This window comes from Mustela lutreola, chromosome 1 (assembly GCF_030435805.1).
Source record: "Mustela lutreola isolate mMusLut2 chromosome 1, mMusLut2.pri, whole genome shotgun sequence".
In the NCBI taxonomy this organism is placed as follows: domain Eukaryota; kingdom Metazoa; phylum Chordata; class Mammalia; order Carnivora; family Mustelidae; genus Mustela; species Mustela lutreola.
In genome coordinates, this window is record NC_081290.1 from 26,908,279 (window position 1) to 26,925,392 (window position 17,114).

The window sequence follows — 17,114 nt, forward strand, 5'->3', positions numbered from 1 at the left end:
TTCAGGCTGGCACCATACAGTTTTGATTATGATGGCTTTATATTCCATTTTAAAATCAGGAAATGTGATACCCCCGCTTTGTTCTTTCTGTACAAGATTGATTTGGCTACTTGGAGTCTTTTGATGTTGTACTGAATTTTAGAACTGCTTATTTCCATTTCTGTGAAAAAAATGCCCCTGGAATTTTAGAAGGGAATGCATTGAATCTGTAGATCACTTTGGGTAGAATGGACATTTTTAACAATATTAATTCTTCCAGTCCATGAACACAACCTATCTTCCATTATTCTGTGTCTTCTTTAATTTTTTTCATCATGTTTTATAGTTTTCAGTGTACAGCTATTTAATGTCCTTGGGGAAATTTATTCCTGGGTCTTTTATTGTTTTTGATGGTATTGTAAATGGGATTGTTTTCCTTATTTAATTTTTGGATGGTTTGCTCTTACTGTACAGAAATGTCACTGATGTTTGTATGTTGCTTTCATATCCTGCAACTTCACTGCATTTTATCACCACTAACAGCTTTGGGGAGTATTTACGGTTTTCTCGACAGAAGATGGTGTCATACACAATATTTCGGTATCTTTATAATGAGTAGAATCACACTAGCGAACGCCAGCCCAGGACTAGCCTCCCTTTACGTTCTTAATGAAGCTCTTTCTAAAACCTTTCAAATTCTGCAGCACTCAACTTGGGAGAGAGGAAATTTGTCTGTATCTGGAGCACCTTAGCCAGGAAAACAACCAAGGGATCTGGATCGGGTTTACGGGCTTTAGGGGGAGTAGGAGAGGGATGTCCGCAGCTAGCCAGCTGGAAAATCGAGGAAGAGCCAGGTAAGCTATGGTAAGGATGTGGGCAAAAGGAAGTTGGAGAGAGTGAGTGGAAAAACACCTCTTCCTGCCCTCTTTTCCAGGGTGTGTGTAGAGCCCTGGTCTCAGTAATTAAGCTCGTAAACATGAAAGGTAAAGACACTTAATAGTCTCAGCTTCCCCCCCCCCACCACTCCACTGGGGCTCAGATCAAATCACAACACAGATTTGCAAACCAACTCGATAACTGGTCAGTTCAGGGAAAAGTTAGCTTTTGTACATACCCAGGCAGGCGCGGGGGCTTTCTGGCATCTGGTGGGCACAGTCTCCGTGGAGCCTCCTTTCCCTTCTTCCATCAAGAGGTGATGATTTTGACAGACAAGAAAGCTGGAAGCCAAACAGGAAATGGAATAAACAGCAAAGAGCCTGGAGAACATTCCAGAAGAACTGAATGGAAGGCAGCACCCTCCACTGGAGAAGTTTCCACCATCATCCAGTTAAGAATCCTCCCCATGCTGGTGTGTGTGTGTGTGTGTGTGTGTGTGCACGTCCGCTCACGTGCTCGCACACTCACACAAAAACGAATGTGTTTCCACATGCAAGCTAACGGTCGTACGCACACCTGTGTTCATGTCCATGGACAGGTGCAGCTGCTCATGTTTTATTGAGGCATAACCAGAAGGATGTGGGGATGTCAGTTCCAGGACAGCAAATAATTCGTGGAAGCGCTTTGACACGTACTCCCTGAAGTGGTAAAGCAGCTGTTTCCAGCTACATTTTCTCTCTATTTCCCTTCTTCTCCCTCACATCTTCTGTCCTCCTCACCCCTCATTCGCAGAAACTGTGATTCCGAATACGTCTGCGGACTGGTTGGGTTTGGGAAAAATGATCACAGGCAGTAGGAAAGGAGGAGAAACCCGATGTAGGGCGAATGGAGCCTGGCAGCGCTGAAAATAGTGTCTGTTGAGTGACTAAGGGATGGGCTAGAGTGGAAACAGGTAGGAGGTACTAGCTAATTAGGGGCTGGCTAGTAACAGCAACCACACTGAACACTCTACACCAGATGCTTCTTGGGTATTTTACATACAGCCGTACCTCGTTTGTTGTGCCCTGTTTGTTCTTTGCGGATAGTGCATTTTTGACAAATCAAAGGCTTGTGGCAGTGCTGCATCTAGAACTTTCAGTTAGAGAGAAGAAATCAACGTCTAGCTTCAAGCTTCAAAGGACAGGCTGACCCTCTTGTGAGGGGCTAATGCAGCTGGTGACATTAGGTTGAAACCAGTGCCACTTTACCATCTCAGAAATCCTAATGCCCTTAAGAATGATGCTGAATCTACTCTGTGTTTTAGCGACAGCACGACACAGCCTGGATGACAGCACATCTGTTTACAGCATGGTTTACTGAGTACCTTAAGCCCACTGTTGAGATCTGCTGCTCAGAAAAAAATTTCCTTTGAAAATATGACTGCTCACTGGCCATCACCTGGTCAGTCACCCAAGAGTTCTGACAGATGGACGAGGTCAATGGTTTTGCATGCCCGCTAACGTGACATCCATTCTTCAGCTCATGGATTAAGGAGTCATTTTGACTTTCCAATCTTATTAATTAAGAAATTTTAAAGAAATTTTATAGGGCTATAGTTGCCATAAACAATGATTTCTCTGAGGGAGCCAGGCAAAGTACACCGAAAACCTTCCAGAAAGGATTCACCACCATTCAAGATGCCATTAAGAACATTCATGATTCATGGAGAAAGATCCAAATAGTCACATTAACAGAAGTTTGGAAGAAGTGGATTCCAAACCTCATGGAGGACTTTAGGGGTTCCAGACTTCAGCGGAGGAAGGAAGCGCAGGTGTGGTAGAAATAGCAAGAGATCTAGACTGAGAAGCGGAGCCTGAAGAGGGGACTGGATGGCTACAAGCTCATGATCCGACCTCAACAGATGAGGGGCTGCTTCTCATGATGAGCAAAGAAAGTGGTTTCTCGAGGTGGAAATGCCTCTTGGGGAAGATGCTGTGAAGATTGTTGAGATGACAACAACAGATTTAGAATTTTACCTAAGCTTAGTGGATAAAGCAGCAGCAGGGTTCAAGAAGATTGACTCCAATTTGGAAAAGTGGTCTACTGTGGCTAAGATGCTATCAAACAGCACCATGTGCTACAGAGAGATCGTTTGTGAAAGGAAGACAATAGATGAGGCAAGCTTCATTGTTGTCTTGCTTCGAGAAACTGCCACAGCCACCACAGCCTTCAGCAACCACCACCCCGATCTGACAGCAGCCCCTAATATCTAGACAAGAGCCTCCACCAGCAAAACAGTTATGATTTGCTAAAGGCTAAGATGAGGTTTAACATTTTTTAGCCATATTTTTAAATTAAAGTATGTACATTATTTTTAGACATAATATTATTGAGCACTCACTGGACTCCAGTAGCAGGTCAAGATAACTTTTACATGCACTGGGACCCCAGAAAGTTTGTTGGACTTGCTCTATCATGATATTGACTCTCCTGTGGCAATCTGGAATCCAACCTGCGAGATCTCCAAGGTTTGCTGTACGTGATCTCATTTAACTCTCACGAGAGCCCCATGGGGTAAACCCTGTTGTCGATCCCAACACGTGGATGAAGAAACTAGGCTCCGAGGCCAAGAAGGGCTGGTCAGTGTTTAACAAGCAGCTTGGGGAGGGAGGATGGTGCTAATCTGCAGCATTTGTCCATGTTCATGGCATGAAACATCACCATGGCCAAGGTCAAGCGGCCAACAGAAAGTCACTGAACACAGAGCTGGGAAAAGACATAGCAAGGCGGTTCGCATGTGCCCAATCGAGGCAGCGCTGGTGCGTGGGCTTGGAGGGAGGCTGGGCAGCTTCCCCACAAGTGCTCACCACGGCAAACAAGTGGCAAAGCCAGGGCTCGAACCCGGTCTCACTCCAGATTACCCTTCTCACTGAGGTGCTCTCGCATGCCTTCTGAACTACCAAGATGTCAAAAGGGTCCGCACTGGGGAGATGACGGTGCCATGGGGGAGGAAAGAATGGATGCGGGTTTGCAGAAAGCACTCTAAGACACATGGTTTTCCACAGTTGCAGCCCAGCAGCCTGAAAGCAAAAAAAGGAGAGTTCAAAGATCAGTGACTTATTAACATCCAGCTGCCAAAAAAATTACTGTGCTTTGATCTCAGCAGAATATTACATAAACTCTCCCTGGGCAAGAGACACCTCAGGGAGAATTCAGAGGTGGGACAGGGAGAGTTCATTTAGGAAGACTCAGAAGTACTTTCCTGTATAATCCCTGGAATTCTGGCGGAAGGGTGGAGCCCAGGGTGGGGTCGGGTGGGGTGGGGTGGGGGGTGGGGTAGCTCTGTAACAGCGCTTGGTATTATGGGATTAAAGAGTCAGGTTTCAACAGGTATTCCCAAGCTGAAGACAGGGGAGCGGGGTGGTATTGGGGGTAATTTCCAAATTCTGCCCTTAAGCTTCCGTGCTGCCTTATGGACCCAAACTGGACTGTCGTGGCAAAGTCTCTGGCTTCATCAGGGCCCTTGGCACATGGTGACAGAGGAGCACAGTGTGGCATGTTGGAAAGAGCTCTGGACTGGATTCTAGTCCCGGCCCACCCTTACGGGCTGGCCCCTGTCGGCTCTGCTACTCTGAGCCTGTTTTAGTCATTTACAACACAAAACGTTTGGACTGGATTAATTTTTTAAAAAATCCGTTTCCATTCTAAAAGGCTCCAATTCTGTGCCGCTTAAATATATTCATTTCCTAAGTCCTGTGCTGCACGAAGACACTCTGATGAAGCAAATCTAACGTGAAAATAGAGTCACGTCCGTAAGCTTTTATACGGTGCTCGGGAACACCAGACACTGTTTTAAGGGCTTTGCCCGTGTTCAATTATTTAATCCATATAGCCATCATTTGAAATAAGTGACTTTATATGAGATGATAGAGGCTAATGGAAGTTACTGTGATGATCTTTTCACACTATATGTGTGTCAAGTCATTGTGGTGAGCACCGCAAACGGATACAGTCTGGATGTCAGTTACAGCTCTATGAAACCGGGAGGGGAGAGAAATAAGTTATATTATTATCTTCCTTTTGCAGATAAGGAAACTGAGGCACAAAGTGGTTCTATAAGCCAATGGGATAGGCTTTTTTTTTTTTTTTAAGATTTTATGTATTTATTTGACAGAGAGAAATCACAATTAGATGGAGAGGCAGGCAGAGAGAAAGAGGGAAGCAGGCTCCCAGCTGAGCAGAGAGCCCGATGTGGGACTCGATCCCAGGACCCTGAGATCATGACCTGAGCCGAAGGCAGCGGCTTAACCCACTGAGCCACCCAGGCGCCCCAGGATAGGTGCTATTCTTATCCCTGTTACAAGGATGAAGAAAATGAGGCTTAGGACCCAGCAGCACATGGCCCAAGGAGGCTGGGGAGGCACCTGCATCAGGTCCAGTAAAGGCCTCTGGGGCATGGCGGGACCGGCTGGGTCTGAGCCACACCGCAGGGCTACAAGGAGCGGCTCTGGGAAGCTCACTTCCAGCCCCTCATCTCCAAACCATGCTGCATGGCTGAGTCTGCCTCTTGGCTGTGGTGGCCCCAGGTCTGTGGGGAGATGTGGCGGGAGGGCCGTCTGAGGTGTTCCCTTCCCAGAGCCCTGACTGATGCCGTCAGCACTTCCCCGGGCTCATGTCACCCATCTGGAGGGACCCTGGTCTCATCCTCCTCCATACTGAGGAAGCACATCTTCCTGCCTTCCTACTTCCGCTCTCCTTACCCCCTCCAGTGCCTCAGACCAGCAGGGGCAGCTTCCAGCTTTCCACTTCCACGATTTCAGATCCTCCAGTCCTCAACAGCAAGCCTGTGGCCTAGGCTTGGTGAGCAGAGCAGGATCTACTCCATTCGGTGAAGGAAATTCCTGGGCCAGGTCCTCTGAGACTGGTTCTTGACCTCGTTGGGAGAGGCGACCCGCCATGTTCTTCCTGGGTGTGCCAAGAAGGCAAGCAAGGCTCTCCCCTCCTTTTCTGGCTGCTTCTCAGGGCTGTGTTTGTAGGAAGCAGCCTGAGGGCTGAGGTGACCTCTTGCCGCAGACGAAGAGCAGGCCTGCTCTAAGAGAGTTGCCTCCCTAAACTCTGTGTTCCCTGGCCATGACACACACCATTCTCACCACCTTGTCCCCAGCTTTTCTTGTGAGCATGTGGGGAGACCAGTGAAGAATGTGCAAATGGGTACAAATGTGGTAGCTCCAAGGGATTCTGTATTCCTGTGCTGGTCACACTCAGCCTTCAGCAATCCATTACAAATCTTCGTTAAATTCTTGTTACTGGCTTGTACGCACCCAGCAGCCTCCGCCTGGTGCTGAGCAAGGTCTCATGGCCCCTTCATCCTGGGAGGTGCCTGGCTTCCCTTAGATTTCAAGTCTGTGGGTTGACCTGTGACTTCAGTTCTCTGAAAGGTTCGAGAAAAGTGGGGAGTTTTCAGATTTCTCGGCAGACCCTCACTTGCTTGATTCAGACCCAAAAACACTGAAGAGAAAGGCCAGGCTAAACCAACCAGATGAAATGATTCAGCAGTGAACAGAGACATCAGGGAACAAATCACCCAGCAGTAAGAGGAAGTTCTTGGAAATTAAAAAACGTGATAAGGAGTGGACTGAGCTGAGAATGAGTCCACAGGTGACTTGGTTGTCGCTAGACTCCCATCCGAATGTCACCATCCATGACCATGTCCATGTTTTACTTCGATGGGAAAGCTTTAAAGTTACAGGAGGACAGAAAAGTCTGATTACTAACAAAGAATAACAGGGAAAGCGTCTGATGGCACGTGGTCAGTAGCTGCCGTAGCGTGGGAATGTACGAGCAAAACAACAGAACCCGAGTCTGGCCCACTGAGAACATCTGAATCAGCTCCTCTCCAAGAAACAGAAACCAGAAGTCCGGGCAGGGTTGGCTCCTTAGAAACTTGGCATGTCTATGCTTCTTGTTCACCTATTCAGTGACTGTAAAAAATTGAGTTGCAGCAACACCAACTCAGCATCTAAGTATCCCTTAAAATGTATCTTCCTACAATTAAGCTGCATGAGATGAGCTGTGGGTAGCAGGCCTTACACCCCTAGGTCGCTGCCCAGACAAGCAGACACATCGCAGCAGTTACAACAATTCATGTTGGCTTCAGCCAAGCTTCCTTGCAGCCAAGAAAGGCTTTGCCATCTGCGGACCCCCAGCAGATCAGAGTTCCCGGAAAGATCTCACCCCTAAACATTCAGCCATGTCGGGGTTCTACTGGTCTGAAATCACTTTCCTCAGCCAAGCATTTCCAGAAACACATTTCCAGAAGGAAATGAGTCATAATGACACGATACGTAATATTTTAACCGTTAGAGAATTACTTGAACCTTTTCCATTTAGTTGCTTCAAACTTAATTTGAAGAAATAACTAGCTTTCCCTTACTATAAGATGAAGTCAGATCAAGCAGAAATTTGGAACTTTGGAAATGCAGAACAATCTTACCAGCTTACGGGAAAGAAATGGTTATCAATATTCGGATTGCTGGTTTCCACCTTGGCCCTGTGGCTCATCAGAAAAACAAAACAAAGCAAAAACCAAATTCATTGAATTTCATCTATCTTCCTGGGCACAGATAAATCAAAACCAAGAAGCTCTAACAAAAAATACACTGGAGTCCCATTGAGAACTGTCTAATGTTATAAAATGATATGCAGTCCATATTCTCTCTTTTTCCTGAGCAGTGAGGATTTGGAACAAACAGGGTCTTGAGCAGAACAGAGTTCTGCAAAGAGAGGATTCCTACTGCTTTCGGAAATGGATAGAATTGCTCATTGTCATAGCCAGGCTCGCCTAGGGTCAGAAGCTTCTAGTTGCTAAGCAGCCTCCCCTAATTCCAAGCTTCCTGCTTTACTAAGCAGGAGGGAGAGTTTTCTATTACAAATCTGCCAAAGCAAGGGCTTTCCACACTGATGAGTTTCTAACCACAGCCAGCAGAGGGGGAAAAAATTTCCTTGGGTGGGAAGAATAGTCCTCCAATGCATAAAAAGCTGTATTCCTTCTGTATGGTTATGGAGCATATATGCAAATTCAGTTTGGAAAGTTGCTAATTAGCCTGGAGGAGCTGTGTGGTTAGAAGTTAAGAGTCTGGGGCTCTGTGGCCAGATTGTCTGGTTCGAAGTTTGTCTCTTCTCTTCTTTGTGACCTTGGAGAAATTGTTACACCAGTGTGTGCCTTTGATAATTTCATCTGTTTAATGAGGGTAATACATTTGTAGTGAGGGCTTCAATGAGTTATTGTCTACAAAATGCTTAGGACAGAGCCTGGGGCATACAAAGCACTTAGCAGAGGGTACCCATGATTATTTTGGAGGCAAACTTCTCATGTCTCAATTGCTTGCGATCCCTGAGCCATCCTCTACTGACCAACAGAGGAGGAACAGGACAGTTCCCACAGGGTGTTCGTTAAGGGAGCCTCTTTCAAACCTCCGCCCGAGAAAGGATTTTCCTAAATCATCTTCTGGTCTTTGAGGTCATTGACAGCTTTGTGGTTCCGTCATGCCAGCTGAGGAATTTATCTTTTTGCGTACTATATCACATCTGTATCACATCTGCATCACATCTATATCACATCTGTATCGCAACTGTACACATCTGTATCACAACTGTACACATCTGTATCACATCTGCATCATATCTATATAACATCTGCATCACCTCTATATCACATCTGCATCACATCTATATAACATCTGTATCACATCTATAGCTCTGCATTGGGCCCACTGGCCTGATTCTTGGGCTTTGTGAGGGTTTACACACTCCTAGGCTAAATTATTGTTGTCTTCCAGAACAAGAATCAGGAAATTCAAAGATTTTGGAACTTCCAGAAAATGGGTGATATCCTATTCTATCATGTTAGTATAAGTTCTTTGATTGACCTAAAATACATATACCAAAAAAGGGTACAAACAGTAAGTGAGCCACTTCGTGAGTTGTCACAAAGTGAGGAAACATGTATTACAATCATCCTAAGATAAAGTCACGGCCAGAACCTTGAACTTTGAACTTCGCCCCTTACCCATTCTCTTTCCAAATGATCACTCCTTCTCTCTTACTCAGAGCTAACCACTGTCCTGATTTCTAACACGATAAATTAGTTTTCTTGGTTTTGAAACTTAAATACATGGAATAACAGAGAATGAATTTGCAACTTGTTTCTTTCATTTTATATTAGAACCAAAACAATCACATAAGCTGTTGTATGTAGTTTGTTCTGAACATAGATTTCGTGCTCACTTTGGCAACACATTTACTAAAATTGAACATAGATTTTAATGTCTTTTTAAATTTTTTTAGATTTTATTTATTTATTTGAGGAAGAAAGAGTGCGCATGAGCAGAGGAAGCAGAGGGACAGGGAGGATCTTGCTTCCAGCTGAGCAGGGAGCCCCACGTGGGGCTCGATCCCAGGTCCCTGGGGTCATGATCTAAGCCGAAGGCAGATGTCTAACTGACTGAGCCACCCAGGTGCCCCTATGTAAGCATTTCTTTTTTTTTTTTTAATTTTTATTATTTTTTTATAAACATATAATGTATTATTAGCCCCAGGAGTACAGGTCTGTGAATCGCCAGGTTTACACACTTCACAGCACTCACCATAGCACATACCCTCTATGTAAGCATTTCTGATGAGTATATAACTAGTGGGGAAATGATCAATCACTGGGTATCTGTATGATAAAACCAAACAATTTTCCACAGTATTTGTACCAAATTGCACTTGTGCTAGACACGCATGAGTTCCAGTTGCTCCGTATTCTCATCAAAACTCGGTATTGTCAGTCATTTTATTCTAGGGTGAGAATAGGAGTGTCTCCCTGGGATTCTGATTTGCATCTTTCAGATGATTAACTGTTATGAATCATCAGATGCTTAATTAATGAATCTCAGATGCTTAGTTGTATGAAATCTTTTATCTAGGAAGATTATATGAATTATATGATTTTTTCTTATTTTATAAATACAGTAGATTGCATTGATTGATTTTCAAAAGTGAAACCAATTTTTCATTTCTGGAATAAGCTCAATTTGATGATCTTTATATTTTGGTTCAATTTGATGTGATAATTTAGAGCTTTGTACCTATGTCTTAAAAGAAATTGACCTACAATACTTTTTCCTGGAGAGTTCCTAGGTTACAATGACATTATAAAACAAAATTCGAAGTGTTAGTGTATCTCTTCCTTCAGGGTTTGGAAGAACTCATTGGTAGGGATACCTAGGCTTGAAGTTTTGTTTTATTTTGCTTTGTAGGAGGGTTTTGCTGCTATTGTTAACTTCTTGGGCAGAACATTAGGAAAGCGCTCATAAGTACACAGCAATACATTTCCAAACTGAGTATAAAGCCATGAGGCCAGCTCCCAGATTGAGAAACACAATCAGAACATAATCAGCACGTAATCAACATTCCAGTGGCGTTTTCTGGTCTTATTCCAGCCATTAGCTCCCTGCCCAGGGTAACTGCTCTCCTGAATTCTGAGACCATTATTTAGTTTTGCAGTATTGGTACTTGATCGGATATCCGTTGAGACTTACTTTTTGATCCAGCATATGGTTAATTTTGGTATTGTTTTGTGTTTGCTTAAAAAATAAATTGCCTATTTTGAAGTTGTTGAAAGCAGTGTCCTATGTGTCAAATTAGTCAAGTTTGATAATTGTGTTGATCACATGTTGAGTAGCTTTCATGCCTAGTTGTTGGCTTGTTCTATCGGTCAGTGAGAGATGGGATAAAATCTCCAACTATGTAGACTTGTCAGTTTCTGCTTTCGGTCCTATCACTTTTGGCTTCTTATATCTCGAAGTCATGTTACAAGGTTCATAAGATTTAGAATTATTTTATTTTCTTGGTGGATTGAACATTTTACAGCTCTGAAATCTCCCTCCTTAACTTCAGTAATGTTAATTGTCTTGAAATCCATTTTGTCTGATGTTAGAAGTGCTTTACCGGCCTTGTCTTTGGTAATGTTTGCAATGACTCATCTTAACCTACCCTATTATTTAAATATTTTGGTATTAAGAGTTGCCTCTTACAGGCAGCATATAATTAGGGTCATGTTGTTGTTCTAAAGATCTTTGTCTTTTAAGTCATGTAATTTGTCCATTTGCAATGAATCTAATTCCTGATGTATTTGGGTTTACGTGTACTATCTTACTGTATGTATTATACTATGTATCCTGTGTTTATCTCTTTTCTTTTCTTTTTTTTGCTTATCTCTTGTCTTCTCTTCATTTTCATTATTTAGATTACTCCATTGCTTCCCTTTTACTAACTTGTCCTACACATTCTGTACCATTTATATCTGATAGGATTTCAATTCAGCCTGAACAATTTCCTTTAATATTTCTCATATTACAAAACTGCTGGGAACATATTTTCTTGATTTTCAGTTATCTGAAAATGTCTTTGCCTTTATTTTTGAAGGATATTTGCAATGAGTGTAGAAATTCTGGGTTAACAATCTTATTATTGATTTTAGCTTTCTGAAGGTATTGGTCTAAGATCTTCTCAAATTCTTTGTGTTTGATGAGGAGTGAAGGTTACTGAAATGATTGTTCTGTGTATAGTGCTTTGGTTTTTTTACCCTGCTACTTATGTGATTTTCTTTTTCTTTAGTTTTCAGCAGTTTGACTATGATGTGCCTAGGCATGGTTTTACTCGTATTTATCTTATTTCAGGTTTCCTGAACTTCTTAAACCTACAAATGTATGTGTTACACTAATTTGGGGAGAAATCTAGCCTTTGGTTCTTTATGGGTTTTTGGTTTGTCTTTTTTCTTTTTGTCTCATTTTACCCATTTTTTCCATCTGAAACTCCAAACGTAATGTATTTTAGATCTTTGCTGGTGTCCCATAGATGCATGAGCTTCTATTCATTTCTTTAAAATTTTCCTGTTTTTCAAATTGGATTACTATTCAGTAATCTATCTTCATTTTTATTGAATCTTCTTCTTGTGAACTTTTCATTTGAGGTATTTTTTACTCCTAGAATTCCCATTTGGATGTATTTTATAGTTCTTATTCTTCTATTGAAATCTCCCATCCTTTCCCTTCAAAATGACCATGTTTTCCTTTATGTTTTTAGCCAGTTATTACATCCACTTTAAAATTCTTATCTGCTAATTCTAACATTTGGATCACCTCAAGACCAGTCTCCATGGATAATTTTATCTTCTGAGATTTGGTTATATTTTATTGATTCTTCACAAGTCAAGTAAGTTGGGGTTGTATCCTGGATATTGTGATTGCTTTGTTGTGGAAATTCTGTGTTCTGTTATATTCCTCCAAAGGGTGTTCGTTAACTTGCTTAGGTTCAAATAGCAAATTCTGTCTATTGTGTGGCACCTCACATTTCAGTAGTTTGATCTTTAGCTGGGCTTACTGGCAGCCTGCCCTGCATATGCGTGTTTCAAGGATTGGCTTAACATTTGGACAGAGTTTATGTGCAGAATTTGGGATTTCTCCTTCTTGGCTCTGTTTCTGGGATTCCCCTTCACTTTCTAGAGGCTGCGGTTGCCCTGAAATCTGATTTCTGGTTATTAGAAAGGCTGCAGAGTTTCTTGAAGTTTTGCTCATCTCATGTGGTGCAGACTGGAGCATCACAAAAAGCTAAAAAGCTGAACTCAACTAAAAGCTGTCGAAAATGAAAAACTTTTTCTGTGCCATTCTCTTAACTCAGGTGTCAACTAACCTTCAGACTCTGCCTGTTTTTGCCTGCTCTTCAGTGTTTTCAGGTCATTATTTGTTTTTCATTTATCTTCAGTATTTTATGGTTTCTACTTTAACATGTGGCTGCTTTTTAAGGTTTTCTGTCTTGTTTATTTCAGAGGTTTTACTTGTATATTGCTTTGTATTTGTCCTGTGTGGGTCTTGAATTGGGGCCTCCTATTTTCATTAGTTTAGGAAAATTCTTAAGCATTGTTTTTAAAATATTCTCCTGCCATGTCCTCTGTCCTCTTTTTCCAGGTCTGAAATTATTGGTATTTTAGACCTTTTCACTGTGCTGTAAATCTCTGGACTTGTTTCTATGTTTTCCACCTTTTTTTTTCTTTTTTAGTTTCTTGGTTCTTCAGTCTAGATGTTTTCTGATGTATTTTTTATTCATTAATTCTGTCTTGGTTGGGCTTATTACTCTTCTGTGAACTCCTATCCACTGGGTTATTAATTTCATTTATTAAAATTTTCAGTTCTATAATTTCCATTAGATTCTTTTTTTATAGTTTCCAATACTCTGCTGAAATAGTCTCTCATAAATATAATTTATAGTTATTTAAAGGCCACATCAGTTAATCCTCATATCCAAATTTCTTATGGGCCCTTTTTCTATTGTTTTTTTTCCTTCCTTAATAAAGTCTAGCCCCTTTTTGTAGGTTTGGTTATTTTTGAATGATTAACATTAAATAACATTACATTGCATAGAAGAAATCATAGATACAGTGTAAAGTTCTGTATGATATTTCTTTAATAAAAGAAAGATCACTTCATGGTTTCAATAGTCTTATAGATCTGGATATAAAAAAGTGGAGCAAAGACAGCTGGGAAAATGGGTTCTGGTCTTGGAACTTTGAGGACTAAAACTGCTCCATCTGTCTTTCAGGGAACGGCATATCTCGTAGTTGCTTCTTACTGATGCTCTGTGCCAATCAGCTTTTTACTTATTGACATATAAACAATGTAAAATGACAATCTAGGAACACCTGGGTGGCTCAGTTAAGCTTCTGCCTTCAGGTCAGGTCATGATCCCCGGGTCCTAGAATCAAGTCCCATGCCAGCCTCCTTGCCCAGTGGGGAGCCTGCATCTTCCTCTGCCTGTTCTGTCTGCCATTTCCCCTGCTTGTGCCCTGTCCCTCTCTAACAAATCATAAATAAATAAATAAATAAATAAATAAATAGACAATCTACCCCAAATCATCATGATATTATAGATCTCATACCCGTCTGTTTCCTCCTGTCTGTTTCAGTATATTTTCATTCAGATTTCTGAAAAAGAGAGTGCGTGAGGCTCAGTGAAGTCTATGGATTGGTACCCACTGGGACAGGCACGTACCCTGGGTTAGTCAGCCATAGCCGTATCCATAGGTGTGAACTCACATATTCAAAAAGGGCAGAAAGCCTTACTGAGAAGTAAGTCTCAGCAGGCATGCCTGGGTGGCTCAGCTGGTTGGGTGTCTGAATCTTGACTTCAGCCCACATCACAGTCTCAGCGTCATGAGATGAAGCCCTACGGGCTCCATGCTGAGCACGGAGCCTGCTTAAGATTCTCTCCCTCCAAGGTCCCCGGGTGGCTCAGTCATTTAAGAGTCTGCCTTCAGTTGGGGTCATAATCTTAGTGTCCTGGGATTGAGCCCCACGTCGGGCTCCTTGTTCAGTGGGGAGCCTCTTTCTCCCTCTCCCTCTTCCTGCTGCTACCCTATTTGTGCCGTCAAATAAATAAAATCTTAAAAATATGGAGCACTGGGTGCGGTGCAAAAACGATGAATCCTGTTACACTGAAAAGAAATTTTAAAAATATATATATACATATATATCCTTTCTCCAGTGACCTCAATTTCATGGCTGAAGTGTAACCAACCCATACGTTCCCACTTCTGAAAATCAGCCGATTCCTGAACTCTGTGTTTCCCCAGGATTTGATAAAATTAGCAGAAGGGGGGCACCGGGAAGTCCATCAGAGACCCAAGCAGCACACATAGGGCTTACATGCCTCACCCCTCCTTGTGGCAACCTTTTCTCCATATCACATGGCCCCCTCCCAAGCTGCTGGAGGTGAAGACATCTGCCCGAGTCTAACCCTCACTCTCCCACCTTCCAGCCACCTGACTTAGCATGAGCTACGTAAACATTCCAAACCTCAGTTTCTTTGGTATACTTCCCATGATTCTTGAAAGGTGTCTCAGGAGACCAGGGTCAAACACTGGTGTTTACACAGTATAAAACCTCACTGGCTGCCTTCTCTTCTGAAAGGAGTTAAATATTGTCAGTAAACCACCAACTGGCCCTCCTGTCTCCTACCTCCCTTGAATCCATTACAGTTTGCTGGCAATCAAGTCTCAAAATCCGCGAGTACATACATGACATCAGTGTAGAAGGTAGCAAAGATGATTGTGTTGTACCAGAAAGTCTCACGTATTTTTTTTCTTGCTCCCTGTCACAGGTCTGTCACCTGCAATGTCATCTCACTGTGGTCAGAATTGAAAAAGTACTTGACCTCAAATGCCCCTTTATATCCCCAAATCTCCATGCTGGAGCAAGAGGGAGAGAAGGTTGTAGGTGCCTTCTAGCAACTTATCCTGAGGATGGCGGTGGGCTACGGGGGAGACCTAAGTCCTCCAACTGCTTAGCTGCAAAGATTGTGACAATTGGACAGTACTGGGTCTCTGCTAGCCCATGCTCTCCGTCTCTGGCATTGGGGTCTCTGGAAATTTGTCAGTAAGGGAACTCCCTTTTTTCTGAGCACTGTCCACAGGTTGGCCCTGCTTGCTTCATGGCTCCCCCAGCCGCCGCTGGAGGTTCCCCACCCCTAAATCTCTCTGTCACACGGTCTGACCCTTCATCTCCTCAGCTTCCCACTCCCCTTGCAGAACCCCTGGGGGTCTTCCTCCCATGGGTGTCCTCCCTTCTATGAAAATGCTTCGTGGCTGGGCCTAGGGAAAGACACTCCTGGAAGACGGACCCCCCAACCCCCATCTCGTGCTCTGCACCTGTCACTTCCATCTGGTGAGTGGACAGGCTTAGGGCCAGTCTCCAAAGGCAGGCAGAGGGGTACACCCTCCAGGAGAGGGAAAAGAGGGCATTTCTCACTGGCTAGAAGCCTTGCACTGTGTGGGAGTTTTGAACTATAGTCGGATGTCCTCAGAGTGAATTCTGGGGACCTGGGAGGTCATTCCTCCATGACAGAACATGCTTTACCATCTCCTACTTGATGTAGCTGCCTCGGTACATTTCATATCCTTTTTCCTGAGATATTTCTTCTGTTGGCATTTTTTGGGTCAATTACATATCTCTTCATGACAACCACAAACTCCCTGTCTTGAAAAGCCCAGTCTCTCTACTGTCCCTATATCCTATCTCTGTGTCCTCTGTAGCACCCGAGAGTCAACCCATGCCGAGTCCCAGCTAACCCTATAATGCCGTATTCTCCAGAGGAACTCTTGGCACCAACAGAGTGTCTTTCTGGTCTACCACTTATCAGTGGCTTATGCCACTTACACCAATGGGCACAGACCCCCACGCCCCGAGGTCCTTCCAGATTTTTCAATCTGTCGATTTTCTATTTATCCCAGTCCCCCACTCGGCACACTTAAAGATTTTAATGCCTGTGTTCCCAATTTCACCTAAGAGTTGTGCCTAACGTACAGTTGAAGTCTGTTGCTACAATGATCACACTGCAAATGTGAAAATCAACCTCGATGAGAGAAATAGAGGAGGAATTTGAAGCATTAGTGAGCATTCAGGCATGCAGAATAGGGTGCAAAAAGGCACACAGTATTCTATTAGGGTGATCTGTGATGGAGTCATAACTCCTGTCCAAGTCCCACTCTCAAGAAGGTGTAGGTAGCAGCCCCCACAGGTAATGAAGCCAAAATAAAAAATAAGCGAGTAGACACAAAATGGAGTGGCTTTTTTTTTTTTTTTTTTTTTTTTTAGAGATGGAGGAAGGGAGGGAGGAAAACAGAGAGAGAGAGAAGTGGGGAGGGGCAGAGGGAGAGAATCTTAAGCAGGCTCCACGCCCAGCACGGAGCCTGCCATGAGGTTCAATCTCACGACCCTGAGACCATGACCTGAGCCAAGATCAGGAGTCGGACACTTAACTGACTGAGCCACTCAGCCGCCCCGAAATGCGGGGGCTTTTAATATACTATTGAAAGTTGGTGACAACTTTTTGGTGAATGAGTTCACCGGCTGTGAGTACAGCTGCAACTCTCCTCATCATCACATTTATCCCGAGATTTCTAGAAAACACTAGTTTGAATTTCAAATATTCAAATTTCAGCAATTCCCAGATGTCTCAGCTAGTAAGTGCCAGAGGCAAAAAAATAAACAAAAAAACCAAAACACAAAACCCTCCTCAGCTTACCTTCTCATCGCCCCGGCTCTTCACAGCCCACATGCTTCAGAGAGTGGTTGCAAAGGCGTTATTTCCAAAGGACTGAATACATTTCCTCAGAAGAGATTACATTTTAAATGATGTTTTTAAAAAATTTCCATTTAATTACCGTAGACAATTTGTGTTTC